Source organism: Chiloscyllium plagiosum, unplaced genomic scaffold (assembly GCF_037043375.1).
Source record: "Chiloscyllium plagiosum isolate Xiang-an unplaced genomic scaffold, Cpla_swu_hap1 HiC_scaffold_5, whole genome shotgun sequence".
In the NCBI taxonomy this organism is placed as follows: Eukaryota; Metazoa; Chordata; class Chondrichthyes; order Orectolobiformes; family Hemiscylliidae; genus Chiloscyllium; species Chiloscyllium plagiosum.
This window is the reverse complement of record NW_028270143.1, coordinates 57,445,603-57,459,454: the sequence shown is the minus strand read 5'-3', so window position 1 is coordinate 57,459,454 and position 13,852 is coordinate 57,445,603. Positions and strand designations below refer to the sequence as shown.

General features: G+C 50.3%; 1 protein-coding gene across 3 annotated transcripts in view; it reads right to left on the bottom strand.

The window, feature by feature from the left end:
- The window catches only part of spmip7 (sperm microtubule inner protein 7), a 71,589-nt gene that overhangs the window by 36,947 nt on the left and 20,790 nt on the right, over nucleotides 1-13,852 (bottom strand). The window lies entirely within an intron of this gene.

Here is a 13,852-nt window from a genome sequence, read left to right as displayed (position 1 = left end):
TGATGTGGTGTCAGTGTGAGTGATAGAGGTCAGTGAGAGTGATGCGAGGTCAGTGTGAGTAATGGAGGTCATTTTGAGTGATGTGGGGTCAGTGTAGTGATGTGGGTCAGTGTGAGTGATGTGGGTCAGTGTGAGTGATGTGGGTCAGTGTGAGTGATCGAAGTCAGTGTGAGTGATGGGTCAATGTTAGTGATGCGGGGTCAGTGTGAGTGATGGAGGTCAGTGAGAGTGATATGGGGTCAGTGTGAGTGATGTGGGGTCATTGTGATTGATTGAGGGCAGTGTGAGTCATAGAGGTCAGTGTGAGTGATGGAGATCAGTGTGAGTGATGTGAGGTCAGTGTGAGTGGTGCAGTGTCAGTGTGAATGATAGAGGTTAGTGTGAGTGATGGAGGTCAGTGTAAGTGATGTGGGGTCAGTGTGAGTGATTGAGGTCAGTGTAAGTGATGTGGGGGCAATGTGAGTGATGTGGGGTCAATGTGAGTGATGTGGGGGCAGTGTAAGTGATGTGGGGTCAGTGAGAGTGATGCGAGGTCAGTGAGAGTGATGTGGGGTCAATGTGAGTGATTGAGGTCAGAAGTGTGATGTGGGGTCAGTGTCAGTGATGCGAGGTCAGTGAGTGATGGAGGTCAGTGTGAGTGATGTGGGGTCAGTGTGAGTGATGCGAGGTCAGTGAGAATGATGGAGGTCAGTGTGAGAGATGTGGAGTTAATGTTAGTGATGTGGGGTCAGTGTAAGTGATGGAGGTCAGTGAGAGTGATGTGGGGTCAGTGAGAGTGATGCGAGGTCAGTGAGAGTGAAGTGGGGTCAATGTGAGTGATCGAGGTCAGTGTGAGTGATGCAGGGTCAGTGTCAGTGATGCGAGGTCAGTGAGTGATGGAGGTCAGTGTGAGTGATGTGACGTCAGTGTGAGTGATGCGAGGTCAGTGAGAGTGATGGAGGTCAGTGTGAGAGATGTGGAGTTCATGTTAGTGATGTGGGGTCAGTGTAAGTGATGGAGGTAAGTGACAGTGATGTGGGGTCGGTGAGAGTCATTGAGGTCAGTGTGAGTGATGTGGGGTCAGAGTGAGTGATGTGGGGTCAGTGTGAGTGATTGAGGTCAGTGTGAATGATGTGGGGTCAATGTGAGTGATCGAGGTCAGTGTGAGTGATGGAGGTCAGTGTGAGTAATGCGAGGTTAGTGTGCATTATGCGGGGTCAGTGTGAGTAATGCGGGGTGAGTGAGTGATGTTGGGTCAGTGTGAGTGATGTGGGGTCAGTGAGAGTGATGTGGGGTCAGTGAGAGTGATGTGGGGACAGTGTGAGTGACGGAGGTCAGTGAGAGTGATGCAGGGTCAGTGTTAGTGATAGAGGTCAGTGTGAGTGAAGGAGGTCAGTGTGAGTGATGTGGGGTCAATGTGAATGATGCAGGTCAGTGTGAGGTCAGTGAGAGTGCTGTGGGGTCAGTGTGAGACATGCGAGGTCAGTGTGAGTGATGGTCAGTGTGAGTGATGCAAGATCAGTGTGAGTGATGTGTGGTCAGTGTGAGTGATATAGGTCAGTGAGAGTGATGTAGGGTGAATGTGAGTGATAGAGGTCAGTGTGAGTGCTAGAGGTCAGTGTGAGTAATGGAGGTCATTGTGAGTGATGGAGGTCAGTATGAGTGATGTGGGGTCAGTGTGAGTGATGTGGGGTCAGTGTGAGTGATAGAGGTCAGTGAGAGTGATAGAGCATTGAACATAGAATAATACAGCACAGAACAGGCCCTTCGACGCACGATGTTGTGCCGAACATTTGTCCCAGATTAAGCACCTATCCATGTACCTATCCAATTGCCGCTTAAAGGTCACCAATGATTCTGACTCTGCCACTCCCACAGGCAGCGCATTCCATGCACCCACCACTCTCTGGGTAAAGAACCTACCCCTGACATCCCCCCTATACCTCCCACCCTTCACCTTAAATTTATGTCCCCTTGTAACACTCTGTTGTACCCGGGGAAAAAGTCTCTGACTGTCTACTCTATCTATTCCCCTGATCATCTTATAAACCTCTATCAAGTCACCCCTCATCCTTCGCTGTTCCAATGAGAAAAGGCCAAGAACTCTCAACCTATCCTCGTACGACCTATTCTCCATTCCAGGCAACATCCTGGTAAATCTTCTCTGTACCCTCTCTAAAGCTTCCACATCTTTCCTAAAGTGAGGCGACCAGAAAAGAACACAGTACTCCCAATGTGGCCTTACCAAGGTCCTGCACAGCTGCAACATCACCTCACGACTTTTGAATTCAATCCCTCTGCTAATGTGGGGTCAGTATGAGTGATGGAGGTCAGTGTGAGTGATGGAGGTGAGTGCGAGTGATAGAGGTCATTGTGAGTGATGTGGGGTTAGTGTGAGTGATAGAGGTCAGTGAAAGTGATGGAGGTCAGTGTGATGATGTGGGGTCAGTGAGAGTGATGTGGGGTCAGTGTGAGTGATGTGGAGTCAGTGTGAGTGATCAAGGTCAGTGTGAGAGATGTGGGGTCAGTGTGAGTGATGTGGGGTCAGTGTGAGTGATGGAGGTCAATGTGAGTGATGCAAGGTCAGTGTGAGTGATGCAAGGTCAGTGACAGTGATGTGGGTCAGTCTGAGTGATGCAGGGTCAATGTGATTGGTGTGGGGTCAATGTTAGTGATGTGGGGTCAGTGTGAGTGATGGAGGTCAATGTGAGAGATGTGGGATCAGTGTGAGTGATGCAAGGTCAGTGAGAGTGATGTGGGTCAGTGTGAGTGATCGAGGTTAATGTGATTGGTGTGGGGTCAATGTTAGTGATGTGGGGTCAGTGTGAGTGATGTGGGTCAGTGTGAATGATGAGGGGTCAGTGTGAGTGATCAAAGTCAGTGTGAGAGATGTGGGGTCAATGTTAGTGAAGTGAGTGCTGTGGGGTCAATGTGAGTGATGTGGGGTCAGTGTGAGTGAGCGAGGCCAGTGAGAGTGATGGAGGTCAGTGTGAGTGATGTGGGTCAGTGTGAGTGATGGAGGTCTGTGTGAGTGATGTGGGGTCAGTGTGAGTTATGGAGGTCAGTGTGACTGATGCGGGGTCATTGTGTGTTGGAGGTCAGTGTGAGTGATGCGGGGTCAATGTGAGAGATTGAGGTTAGTGAGTGATGGAGGTCAGTGAGAGAGATGTGGGGTCAGTTAGAGTGATGGAGGTCAGTGTGAGTGACGTGGGGTCAGTTGAGTGATTGACGTTAGTGAGTGATGGAGGTAAAGTGAGAGTGATATGGGGTCAGTGTGAGTGATAGATGTCAGCGTGAGTAATGCGGGGTCAGTGTGAGTGATGTGGGGTCAATGTGAGTGATGTGGGGTCAGTGTGAGTGAAGTGGGGTCAGTGAAAGTAATGCGAGGTCAGTGAGTGATGGAAGTCAGTGTGAGTGATGTGGGGTCAGTGTGAGTGATGGAGGTCAGAGTGCGTGATGCGAGATCAGTGTGTGTGGTGGAGGTCAGTGAGAGTGATGTGGGGTCAATGTGAGTGATAGAGATCAGTGTGAGTGATGGATGTCGGTGTGAGTGATGCGGGGTCAGTGTGAGTGATGTGGTGTCAGTGTGTGTGATCGAGGTCAGTGAGAGTGATATTGGGTCAGTGAGAGTGATGCCATGTAAAGTGAGAGTAATGTGGGGTCAAAGTGACTGATCGAGGTTGGTGTGAGTGATGTGGGGTCAGTGTGAGTGATGTGGGCTCAGTGTGAGTGATGGAGGTCAGTGTGAGTGATAGAGGTCAGTAAGAGTGATGTAGTGTCAGTGTGAGTGATAGAGGTCAGTGAGAGTGATGCGAGGTCAGTGTGAGTGATGCGAGGTCAGTGTGAGTAATGGAGGTCTTTTTGAGTGATGTGGGGTCAGTGTGAGTGATGTGGGTCAGTGTGAGTGATGTGGGATCAGTGTGAGTGATCGAGGTCAGTGTGAGTGATTGAGGTCAGTAAGAGTGATGTGGTGTCAGTGTGAGTGATAGAGGTCAGTGAGAGTGATGCGAGGTCAGTGTGAGTAATGGAGGTCTTTTTGAGTGATGTGGGGTCAGTGTAGTGATGTGGGTCAGTGTGAGTGATGTGGGGTCAGTGTGAGTGATCGAGGTCAGTGTGAGTGATGTGGGGTCAATGTCAGTGATGCGTGATGGAGGTCAGTGAGAGTGATATGGGGTCAGTGTGAGTGATGTGGCGTCAGTGTGAGTGATTGAGGTCAGTGTGAGTGATGGAGGTCAGTATGAGTCATAGAGGTCAGTGTGAGTGATGGAGATCAGTGTGAGTGATGTGGGGTCAGTGTGAGTGATGGAGGTCAGTGTGAGTGATGCAGTGTCAGTGTGAATGCTAAAGGTCAGTGTGAGTGATGGAGGTCAGTGTGAGTGATGCAATGTCAGTGTGAGTGATGTGGTGTCAGTGTGAGTGATGTGGTGTCAGTGTGTGTGATTGAGGTCAGTGAGAGTGATGCGAGGTAAAGTGAGAGTAATGTGGGGTCAAAGTGAGTGATCGAGTTCAGTGTGAGTGATGTGGGGTCAGTGTGAGTGATGTGGGCTCAGTGTGAGTGATGGAGGTCAGTGTGAGTGATGGAGGTCAGTAAGAGTGATGTGGTGTCAGTGTGAGTGATAGAGGTCAGTGAGAGTGATGCGAGGTCAGTGTGAGTAATGGAGGTCATTTTGAGTGATGTGGGGTCAGTGTAGTGATGTGGGTCAGTGTGAGTGATGTGGGTCAGTGTGAGTGATCGAAGTCAGTGTGAGTGATCGAAGTCAGTGTGAGTGATGGGTCAATGTTAGTGATGCGGGGTCAGTGTGAGTGATGGAGGTCAGTGAGAGTCATAGAGGTCAGTGTGAGTGATGGAGATCAGTGTGAGTGATGGAGGTCAGTGTGAGTGATGCAGTGTCAGTGTGAATGATAGAGGTTAGTGTAAGTGATGTGGGGGCAATGTGAGTGATGTGGGGTCAATGTGAGTGATCGAGGTCAGTGAGAGTGATGTGGGGTCAGTGAGAGTGATGCGAGATCAGTGAGTGTGATGTGGGGTCAATGTGAGTGATTGAGGTCAGAAGTGTGATGTGGGGTCAGTGTCAGTGATGCGAGGTCAGTGAGTGATGGAGGTCAGTGAGAGTGATTTGGGGTCAGTGTGAGTGATGCGAGGTCAGTGAGAGTGATGGAGGTCAGTGTGAGAGATGTGGAGTTAATGTTAGTGATGTGGGGTCAGTGTAAGTGATGGAGGTCAGTGAGAGTGATGTGGGGTCAGTGAGAGTGATGTGGGGTCAGTGAGAGTGATGTGGGGTCAGTGAGAGTGATGCGAGGTCAGTGAGAGTGATGTGGGGTCAGTGTGAGTGATAGAGATCAGTGTGAGTGATGGATGTCAGTGTGAGTGATGCAGGGTCAGTGTGAGTGATGCGGGGTCAGTGTGAGTGATGTGGTGTCAGTGTGTGTGATCGAGGTCAGTGAGAGTGATGTTGGGTCAGTGAGAGTGATGCCATGTAAAGTGAGAGTAATGTGGGGTCAAAGTGAGTGATCGAGGTTGGTGTGAGTGATGTGGGGTCAGTTGGAGTGATGTGGGCTCAGTGTGAGTGATGGAGGTCAGTGTGAGTGATCGAGGTCAGTAAGAGTGATGTGGTGTCAGTGTGAGTGATAGAGGTCAGTGAGAGTGATGCGAGGTCAGTGTGAGTAATGGAGGTCTTTTTGAGTGATGTGGGGTCAGTGTAGTGATGTGGGTCAGTGTGAGTGATGTGGGATCAGTGTGAGTGATCGAGGTCAGTGTGAGTGATAGAGGTCAGTAAAAGTGATGTGGTGTCAGTGTGAGTGATAGAGGTCAGTGAGAGTGATGCGAGGTCAGTGTGAGTAATGGAGGTCTTTTTGAGTGATGTGGGGTCAGTGTAGTGATGTGGGTCAGTGTGAGTGATGTGGGATCAGTGTGAGTGATCGAGGTCAGTGTGAGTGATAGAGGTCAGTAAGAGTGATGTGGTGTCAGTGTGAGTGATGGAGGTCAGTGTGAGTGATGGAGGTCAGTGTGAGTGATGGAGGTCAGTGTGAGTGATGCAGTGTCAGTGTGAATGATAAAGGTCAGTGTGAGTGATGGAGGTCAGTGTGAGTGATGCAATGTCAGTGAGAGTGATGGAGGTCAGTGTGAGAGATGTGGAGTTAATGTTAGTGATGTGGGGTCAGTGTAAGTGATGGAGGTCAGTGAGAGTGATGTGGGGTCAGTGAGAGTGATGCGAGGTCAGTGAGAGTGAAGTGGGGTCAATGTGAGTGATCGAGATCAGTGTGAGTGATGCAGGGTCAGTGTCAGTGATGCGAGGTCAGTGAGTGATGGAGGTCAGTGTGAGTGATGTGACGTCAGTGTGAGTGATGCGAGGTCAGTGAGAGTGATGGAGGTCAGTGTGAGAGATGTGGAGTTAATGTTAGTGATGTGGGGTCAGTGTAAGTGATGGAGGTAAGTGACAGTGATGTGGGGTCGGTGAGAGTGATTGAGGTCAGTGTGAGTGATGTGGGGTCAGAGTGAGTGATGTGGGGTCAGTGTGAATGATTGAGGTCAGTGTGAATGATGTGGGGTCAATGTGAGTGATCGAGGTCAGTGTGAGTGATGGAGGTCAGTGTGAGTGATAGAGGTCAGTGTGAGTAATGCGGGGTCAGTGTGAGTGTTGGAGGTCAGTGTGAGTGATGCAGTGTCAGTGTGAATGATAGAGGTCAGTGTGAGTGATGGAGGTCAGTGTGAGTGATGTGAGGTCAGTGTGAGTGATTCAGGTCAGTGTGAGTGATGTGGGGGCAATGTGAGTGATGTGGGGTCAGTGTGAGTGATGTGGGGTCAATGTGAGTGATCGAGGTCAGTGACAGTGATGTGGGGTCAGTGAGAGTGATGCGAGGTCAGTGAGAGTGATGTGGGGTCAATGTGAATGATCAAGGTCAGTGTGAGTGATGCAGGATCAGTGTCAGTGATGCGAGGTCAGTGAGTGATGGAGGTCAGTGTGAGTGATGTAGGGTCAGTGTGAGTGATGCGAGGTCAGTGAGAGTGATGGATGTCAGTGTGAGAGATGTGGGGTTAATATTAGTGATGTGGGGTCAGTGTAAGTGATGGAGGTCAGTGAGAGTGATGTGGGGTCGGTGAGAGTGATTGAGATCAGTGTGAGTGATGCGGGGTCAGTGTGAATGATAGAGGTCCGTGTAGTGATGGAGGTCAGTGTGAGTGATCCGGGGTCAGTGTGAGAGTTGGAGGTCAGTGTGAGTGATGTGGGACAGAGTGAGTGTCATGGGGTCAGTGTGAGTGTTGGAGGTCAGTGTGAGTGATGGAGGTCAGTATGAGTGATGTGAGGTCAGTGAGAGTGATGCAGGGTCAGAGTAAGTGATGCAAGGTCAGTGAGAAATGGAGGTCAGTGTGAGCGATGTGGTGTCAGTGTGAGTGATGTGAGGTCAGTGAGAGTGATGTGGTGTCAGTATGAGAGATGTGGGGTCATTGTGAGTGATGTGGGCTCAGTGTAAGTGATGGAGGTCAGTGTGAGTCATGTGGGGTCAGTGTGAGTGATGCAAGGTCAGTGAGAGTGATGTGGGGTCAGTGTGAGAGATGCAAGGTCAGTGAGAGTGATGTGGGTCAGTGTGAGTGATCGAGGTCAATGTGATTGGTGTGGGGTCAATGTTAGTGATGTGGGGTCAGTGTGAGTGATGGAGGTCAGTGTGAGTGAAGTGCGGTCAGTGTGAGTGATCGAGATCCGTGTGAGTGATGTGGGGTCAGTTTTAGTGATGTCGGGTCAGTCTAAGTGATAGAGGTCAGTGTGAGTGATGTGGGGTCAATGTGAGTGATCAAGATCAGTGAGAGTGATGTGGGCTCAGTGAGATTGATGCGAGGTCAGTGAGAGTGATGTGGGGTCAATGTGAGTGATCGAGGTCAGTGTGAGTGATGTGGGGTCAGTGTGAGTGATGTGAGGTCAGTGAGAGTGATGGAGGTCAGTGTGAGAGATGTGGGATTAATGTTAGTGATGTGGGGTCAGTGTAAGTGATGGAGGTCAGTGAGAGTGATGTGGGGTCAGTGTGAGTGATTGAGGTCAGTGTGAGTGATGTGGGGTCAGAGTGAGTGATGGAGGTCAGTGTGAGAGATGTGGGATTAATGTTAGTGATGTGGGGTCAGTGTAAGTGATGGAGGTCAGTGAGAGTGATGTGGGGTCAGTGTGAGTGATTGAGGTCAGTGTGAGTGATGTGGGGTCAGAGTGAGTGATGCGGGGTCAGTGTGAGTGATGGAGGTCAATGTGAGTGATGGAGGTCAGTATGAGTGATAGAGGTTAGTGAGTGATGGAGGTCAGTGAGAGTGATGTGGGGTCAGTGTGAGTGATAGAGTTCAGTGTGAGTGATGGATGTCAGTGTGTGTGTTGGAGGTCAGTGTGAGTGATGTGGGGACAATGTGGGTGATGGAGGACAATGTGGGTGATGGAGGTCAGTGTGAGTGATGTTGGTCAGTGTGAGTGATGCGAGGTCAGTGAGCGTGATGTGAGGTCATTTTGAGTGATGCGGGGTCAATGTGAGTGATGCAGGGTCAGTGTAAGTGATGCAAGGTCTGTGAGTGATGGAGGTCAGTGTGAGTGATGTGGGGTCAGTGAGAGTGATGTAGGGTCAGTGTGAGTGATGAAGGTCAGTGTGAGTGATGGAGGTCAGTGTGAGTGATGGAGGTCAGTGTGAGTGTTGGAGGTCAGTGTGAGTGATGCAGTGTCTGTGTGAGTGTTGGAGGTCAGTGTGAGTGATGTGGGGTCAGTGTGAGTGATTGAGGTTAGTGAGTGATGGAGGTCAGTGAGAGTGATGTGGGGTCAGTGTGAGTGATAGAGTTCAGTGTGAGTGATGGATGTCAGTGTGAGTGATGTGGGGTGAGTGTGAGTGCTGTGGGGTCAGTGTGAGTGATCGAGGTCAGTGTGAGTGATGTGGGGTCAGTGTAAGTGATGGAGGTCAGTGTGAGTGATGGAGGTCAGTATGAGTGATAGAGGTCGGTGTGAGTGATGGAAGTCAGGGTGAGTGATAGAAGTCAGTGTGAGTGATGGAGGTCAGTGTGAGTGATGCAGTGTCAGTGTGAATGATAGAGGTCAGTGTGAGTGATGGGGGTCATTGTGAGTGATGCGGGGTCAGTGTGAGTGTTGGAAGTCAGTGTGAGTCATGTGGGGTCAGTGTGAGTGTTCGAGGTCAGTGTGAGTGATGTGGGGGCAATTTGAGTGATGCGGGGTCAGTGTGAGTGATAGAGTTCAGTGTGAGTGATGGATGTCAGTGTGAGTGATGTGGGGTGAGTGTGAGTGATGTGGGGTCAATGTGAGTGATCGAGGTCAGTGTGAATGATGTCGGGGCAATGTGACTGATGTGGGGTTAGTGTGAGTGATGTGAGTCAATGTGAGTGATCGAGGTCAGTGTGAGTGATGGAGATCAGTGTGAGTGATGCGAGATCAGTGTGAGTGATGCGAGGTCAGTGAGAGTGATGCGGGGTCAGTGTCAGTGATGCGGGGTCAGTGTGAGTAATGCGAGGTCAGTGAGAGTGATGCGAGGTCAGAGAGTGATGGAGTCAATGTGAGTGATGTGGGGTCAGTGTGTGTGATGTGGTGTCAGTGTAAGTGATGGAGGTCAGTGTGAGAGATGGAGGTCAGTGTGAGTGATGCAGAGTCAGTGTGAGTGTTGGAGGTCAGTGTGAGTGATGTGTGATCAGTGTGAGTGATTGAGGTTAATGAGTGATGGAGGTCAGTGAGAGTTATGTGGGGTCAATGTGAGTGATCGAGGTCAGTGTGAGTGATGCAGGGTCAGTGTCAGTAATGCGAGGTCAGTGAGTGATGGAGGTCAGTGTGAGTGATGTGGGGTCAGTATGAGTGATGCGAGGTCAGTGAGAGTGATGCAAGGCCAGTGTGAGAGATGGAGGTCAGTGTGAGTGATGGAGGTCAGTGTGAGTGATGGTGGTCAGTGTGAGTGATGCAGTGTCAGTGTGAATGATAGAGGTCAGTGTGAGTGATGGAGGTCAGTGTGAGTGATGCAGGGTCAGTGTGAGTGATAGAGGTCAGTGTGAGTGATGTGGGGTGAGTGTGAGTGATCGAGGTCAGTGTGAGTGATGTGGGGTCAGTGTGTGTGATGTGGTGTCAGTGTGAGTGTTGTGAGGTCAGTGAGGGTGATGTGGGGTCAATGTGAGTGATGTGGGGTCAATGTGAGTGATCGAGGTCAGTGAGAGTATTGTGGGGTCAGTGAGAGTGATGCGAGGTCAGTGCTAGTGATGTGGGGTCAATGTGAGTGATCGAGATCAGTGTGAGTGATGCAGTGTTAGTGTCAGTGATGCGAGGTTAGTGAGTGATGGAGGTCAGTGTGAGTGATGCAAGGTCATTGAGAGTGATGCAAGGTTAGAGAGTGACGGAGTCAGTGTGAGTGATGTGGGGTCAGTGTGAGTGATGGAGGTTAATCTGAGTGATGCGAGGTCAGTGAGAGTGATGTGGGGTCAGTGTGAGTGATGAAGGTCAGTGTGAGTAATAGAGGTCAGTGTGAGTGATGGCGGTCAGTGTGAATGATAGAGGTCAGTGTGAGTGATGGAGGTCAGTGTGAGTGATGCAGGGTCAGTGTGAGTGTTGGAGATCAGTGTGAGTGATGTGGGGTCAGTGTGAGTGATTGAGGTTAGTGAGTGATGGTGGTCAGTGTGAGTGATGCAGTGTCAGTGTGAATGATAGAGGTCAGTGTGAGTGATGGAGGTCAGTGTGAGTGATGCAGGGTCAGTGTGAGTGATAGAGTTCAGTGTGAGTGATGGATGTCAGTGTGAGTGATGTGGGGTGAGTGTGAGTGATCGAGGTCAGTGTGAGTGATGTGGGGTCAGTGTGTGTGATGTGGTGTCAGTGTGAGTGTTGTGAGGTCAGTGAGAGTGATGTGGGGTCAGTGTGAGTGATGTGGGGTCAATGTGAGTGATCGAGGTCAGTGAGAGTGATGTGGGGTCAGTGAGAGTGATGCGAGGTCAGTGCTAGTGATGTGGGGTCAATGTGAGTGATCGAGATCAGTGTGAGTGATGCAGTGTTAGTGTCAGTGATGTGAGGTTAGTGAGTGATGGAGGTCAGTGTGAGTGATGCAAGGTCATTGAGAGTGATGCAAGGTTAGAGAGTGACGGAGTCAGTGTGAGTGATGTGGGGTCAGTGTGAGTGATGGAGGTTAATCTGAGTGATGCGAGGTCAGTGAGAGTGATGTGGGGTCAGTGTGAGTGATGAAGGTCAGTGTGAGTAATAGAGGTCAGTGTGAGTGATGGCGGTCAGTGTGAATGATAGAGGTCAGTGTGAGTGATGGAGGTCAGTGTGAGTGATGCAGGGTCAGTGTGAGTGTTGGAGATCAGTGTGAGTGATGTGGGGTCAGTGTGAGTGATTGAGGTTAGTGATGATGGAGGTCAGTGAGAGTGATGTGGGGTCAGTGTGAGTGATAGAGTTCAGTGTGAGTGATGGATGTCAGTGTGAGTGATGTGGGGTGAGTGTGAGTGATGTGGGGTCAATGTGAGTGATCGAGGTCAGTGTGAGTGATGTCGGGGCAATGTGAGTGATGTGGGGTTAGTGTGAGTGATGTGAGTCAATGTGAGTGATCGAGGTCAGTGTGAGTGATGGAGATCAGTGTGAGTGATGCGAGGTCAGTGAGAGTGTTGCGGGGTCAGTGTGAGTGATGCGGGGTCAGTGTGAGTGGTGGAGATCAGTGTGAGTGATGCGAGGTCAGTGAGAGTGATGCGGGGTCAGTGTGAGTGATGTGGGGTTAGTGTGAGTGATGTGAGTCAATGTGAGTGATCGAGGTTAGTGTGAGTGATGGAGATCAGTGTGAGTGATGCGAGGTCAGTGAGAGTGATGCGGGTCAGTGTGAGTGATGTGGGGTTAGTGTGAGTGATGTGAGTCAATGTGAGTGATCGAGGTTAGTGTGAGTGATGGAGATCAGTGTGAGTGATGCGAGGTCAGTGAGAGTGATGCGGGGTCAGTGTGAGTGATGTGGGGTCAGTGTGAATGATGTGGAGTCAGTGTGAATGATGTGGAGTCAGTGTGAGAGATGTGGGGTCAGTGTGAGTGATTGAGGTCAGTGTGAGTGATGTGGGTCAGTGTGAGTGATCGAGGTCAGTGTGAGTGATGTGGGGTGACTGTGAGTGATGTGGGGTCAGTGTGAGTGACGGAGGTCAGTGTGAGTGATGTGGGGTCAGTGTGAGTGATGGAGGTTAGTGAGTGATGGAGGTAAGTGAGAGTGATGTGGTGTCAGTGTGAGTGATAGAGTTCGATGTGAGTGATGTGGGATCAGTGTGAGTGATGCAATTTCAGTGAGAGTGATGTGGGTCAGTCTGAGTGATCGAGGTCAGTGTGAGTGATGTGGGGTCACTGTGAGTGATGTGGGGTCAGTGTGAGTGATGGAGGTCAGTGTGAGTGATGTGGGGTCAGTGTGAGTGATGGAGGTTAGTGAGTGAGGAAGGTCAGTGAGAGTGATGTAGGGTCAGTTTGAGTGATTGAGGTTAGTGAGTGATGGAGGTAAGTGAGAGTGATGTGGTGTCAGTGTGAGTGATAGAGTTCGATGTGAGTGATGTGGGATCAGTGTGAGTGATGCAATTTCAGTGAGAGTGATGTGGGTCAGTCTGAGTGATCGAGGTCAGTGTGAGTGATGTGGGGTCACTGTGAGTGATGTGGGGTCAGTGTGAGTGATGGAGGTCAGTGTGAGTGATGTGGGGTCAGTGTGAGTGATGGAGGTTAGTGAGTGAGGAAGGTCAGTGAGAGTGATGTAGGGTCAGTTTGAGTGATTGAGGTTAGTGAGTGATGGAGGTAAGTGAGAGTGATGTGGTGTCAGTGTGAGTGATAGAGTTCGATGTGAGTGATGTGGGATTAGTGTGAGTGATGCAATTTCAGTGAGAGTGATGTGGGTCAGTCTGAGTGATCGAGGTCAGTGTGAGTGATGTGGGGTCACTGTGAGTGATGTGGGGTCAGTGTGAGTGATGGAGGTCAGTGTGAGTGATGTGGGGTCAGTGTGAGTGATGGAGGTTAGTGAGTGAGGAAGGTCAGTGAGAGTGATGTAGGGTCAGTTTGAGTGATTGAGGTTAGTGAGTGATGGAGGTAAGTGAGAGTGATGTGGTGTCAGGGTGAGTGATAGAGTTCGATGTGAGTGATGTGGGATCAGTGTGAGTGATGCAATTTCAGTGAGAGTGATGTGGGTCAGTCTGAGTGATCGAGGTCAGTGTGAGTGATGTGGGGTCACTGTGAGTGATGTGGGGTCAGTGTGAGTGATGGAGGTCAGTGTGAGTGATGTGGGGTCAGTGTGAGTGATGGAGGTTAGTGAGTGAGGAAGGTCAGTGAGAGTGATGTAGGGTCAGTTTGAGTGATTGAGGTTAGTGAGTGATGGAGGTAAGTGAGAGTGATGTGGTGTCAGTGTGAGTGATAGAGTTCGATGTGAGTGATGTGGGATCAGTGTGAGTAATGCAATTTCAGTGAGAGTGATGTGGGTCAGTCTGAGTGATCGAGGTCAATGTGATTGGTGTGGGGTCAATGTTAGTGATGTGGGGTCAATGTTAGTGATGTGGGGTCAGTGTGAGTGATGGAGGTCAGTGTGAATGATGTGGAGTCAGTGTGAGAGATGTGGGGTCAGTGTGAGTGATGCGAGGTCAGTGAGAGTGATGTGGGGTCTATATGAGTGATGCGAGGTCAGTGTGAGTGATGGAGGTCAGTGTGACTGATGCGAGGTCAGTGAGAGTGATGCAGGGATAGTGAGAGTGATGTGAGGTCAGTGATGATGGAGGTCTGCGTGAGTGAGGTGGGGTTAGTGTGAGTGATGTGGTGTCAGTGTGAGTGATGCAAGGTCAGTGAGAGTGATGTGAGGTCAGTGTGAGTGATGTGGGGTCAGTGTGAGTGATGGAGGTCAGTGTGAGTGATGTGAGGTCAGTGAGAGTGAT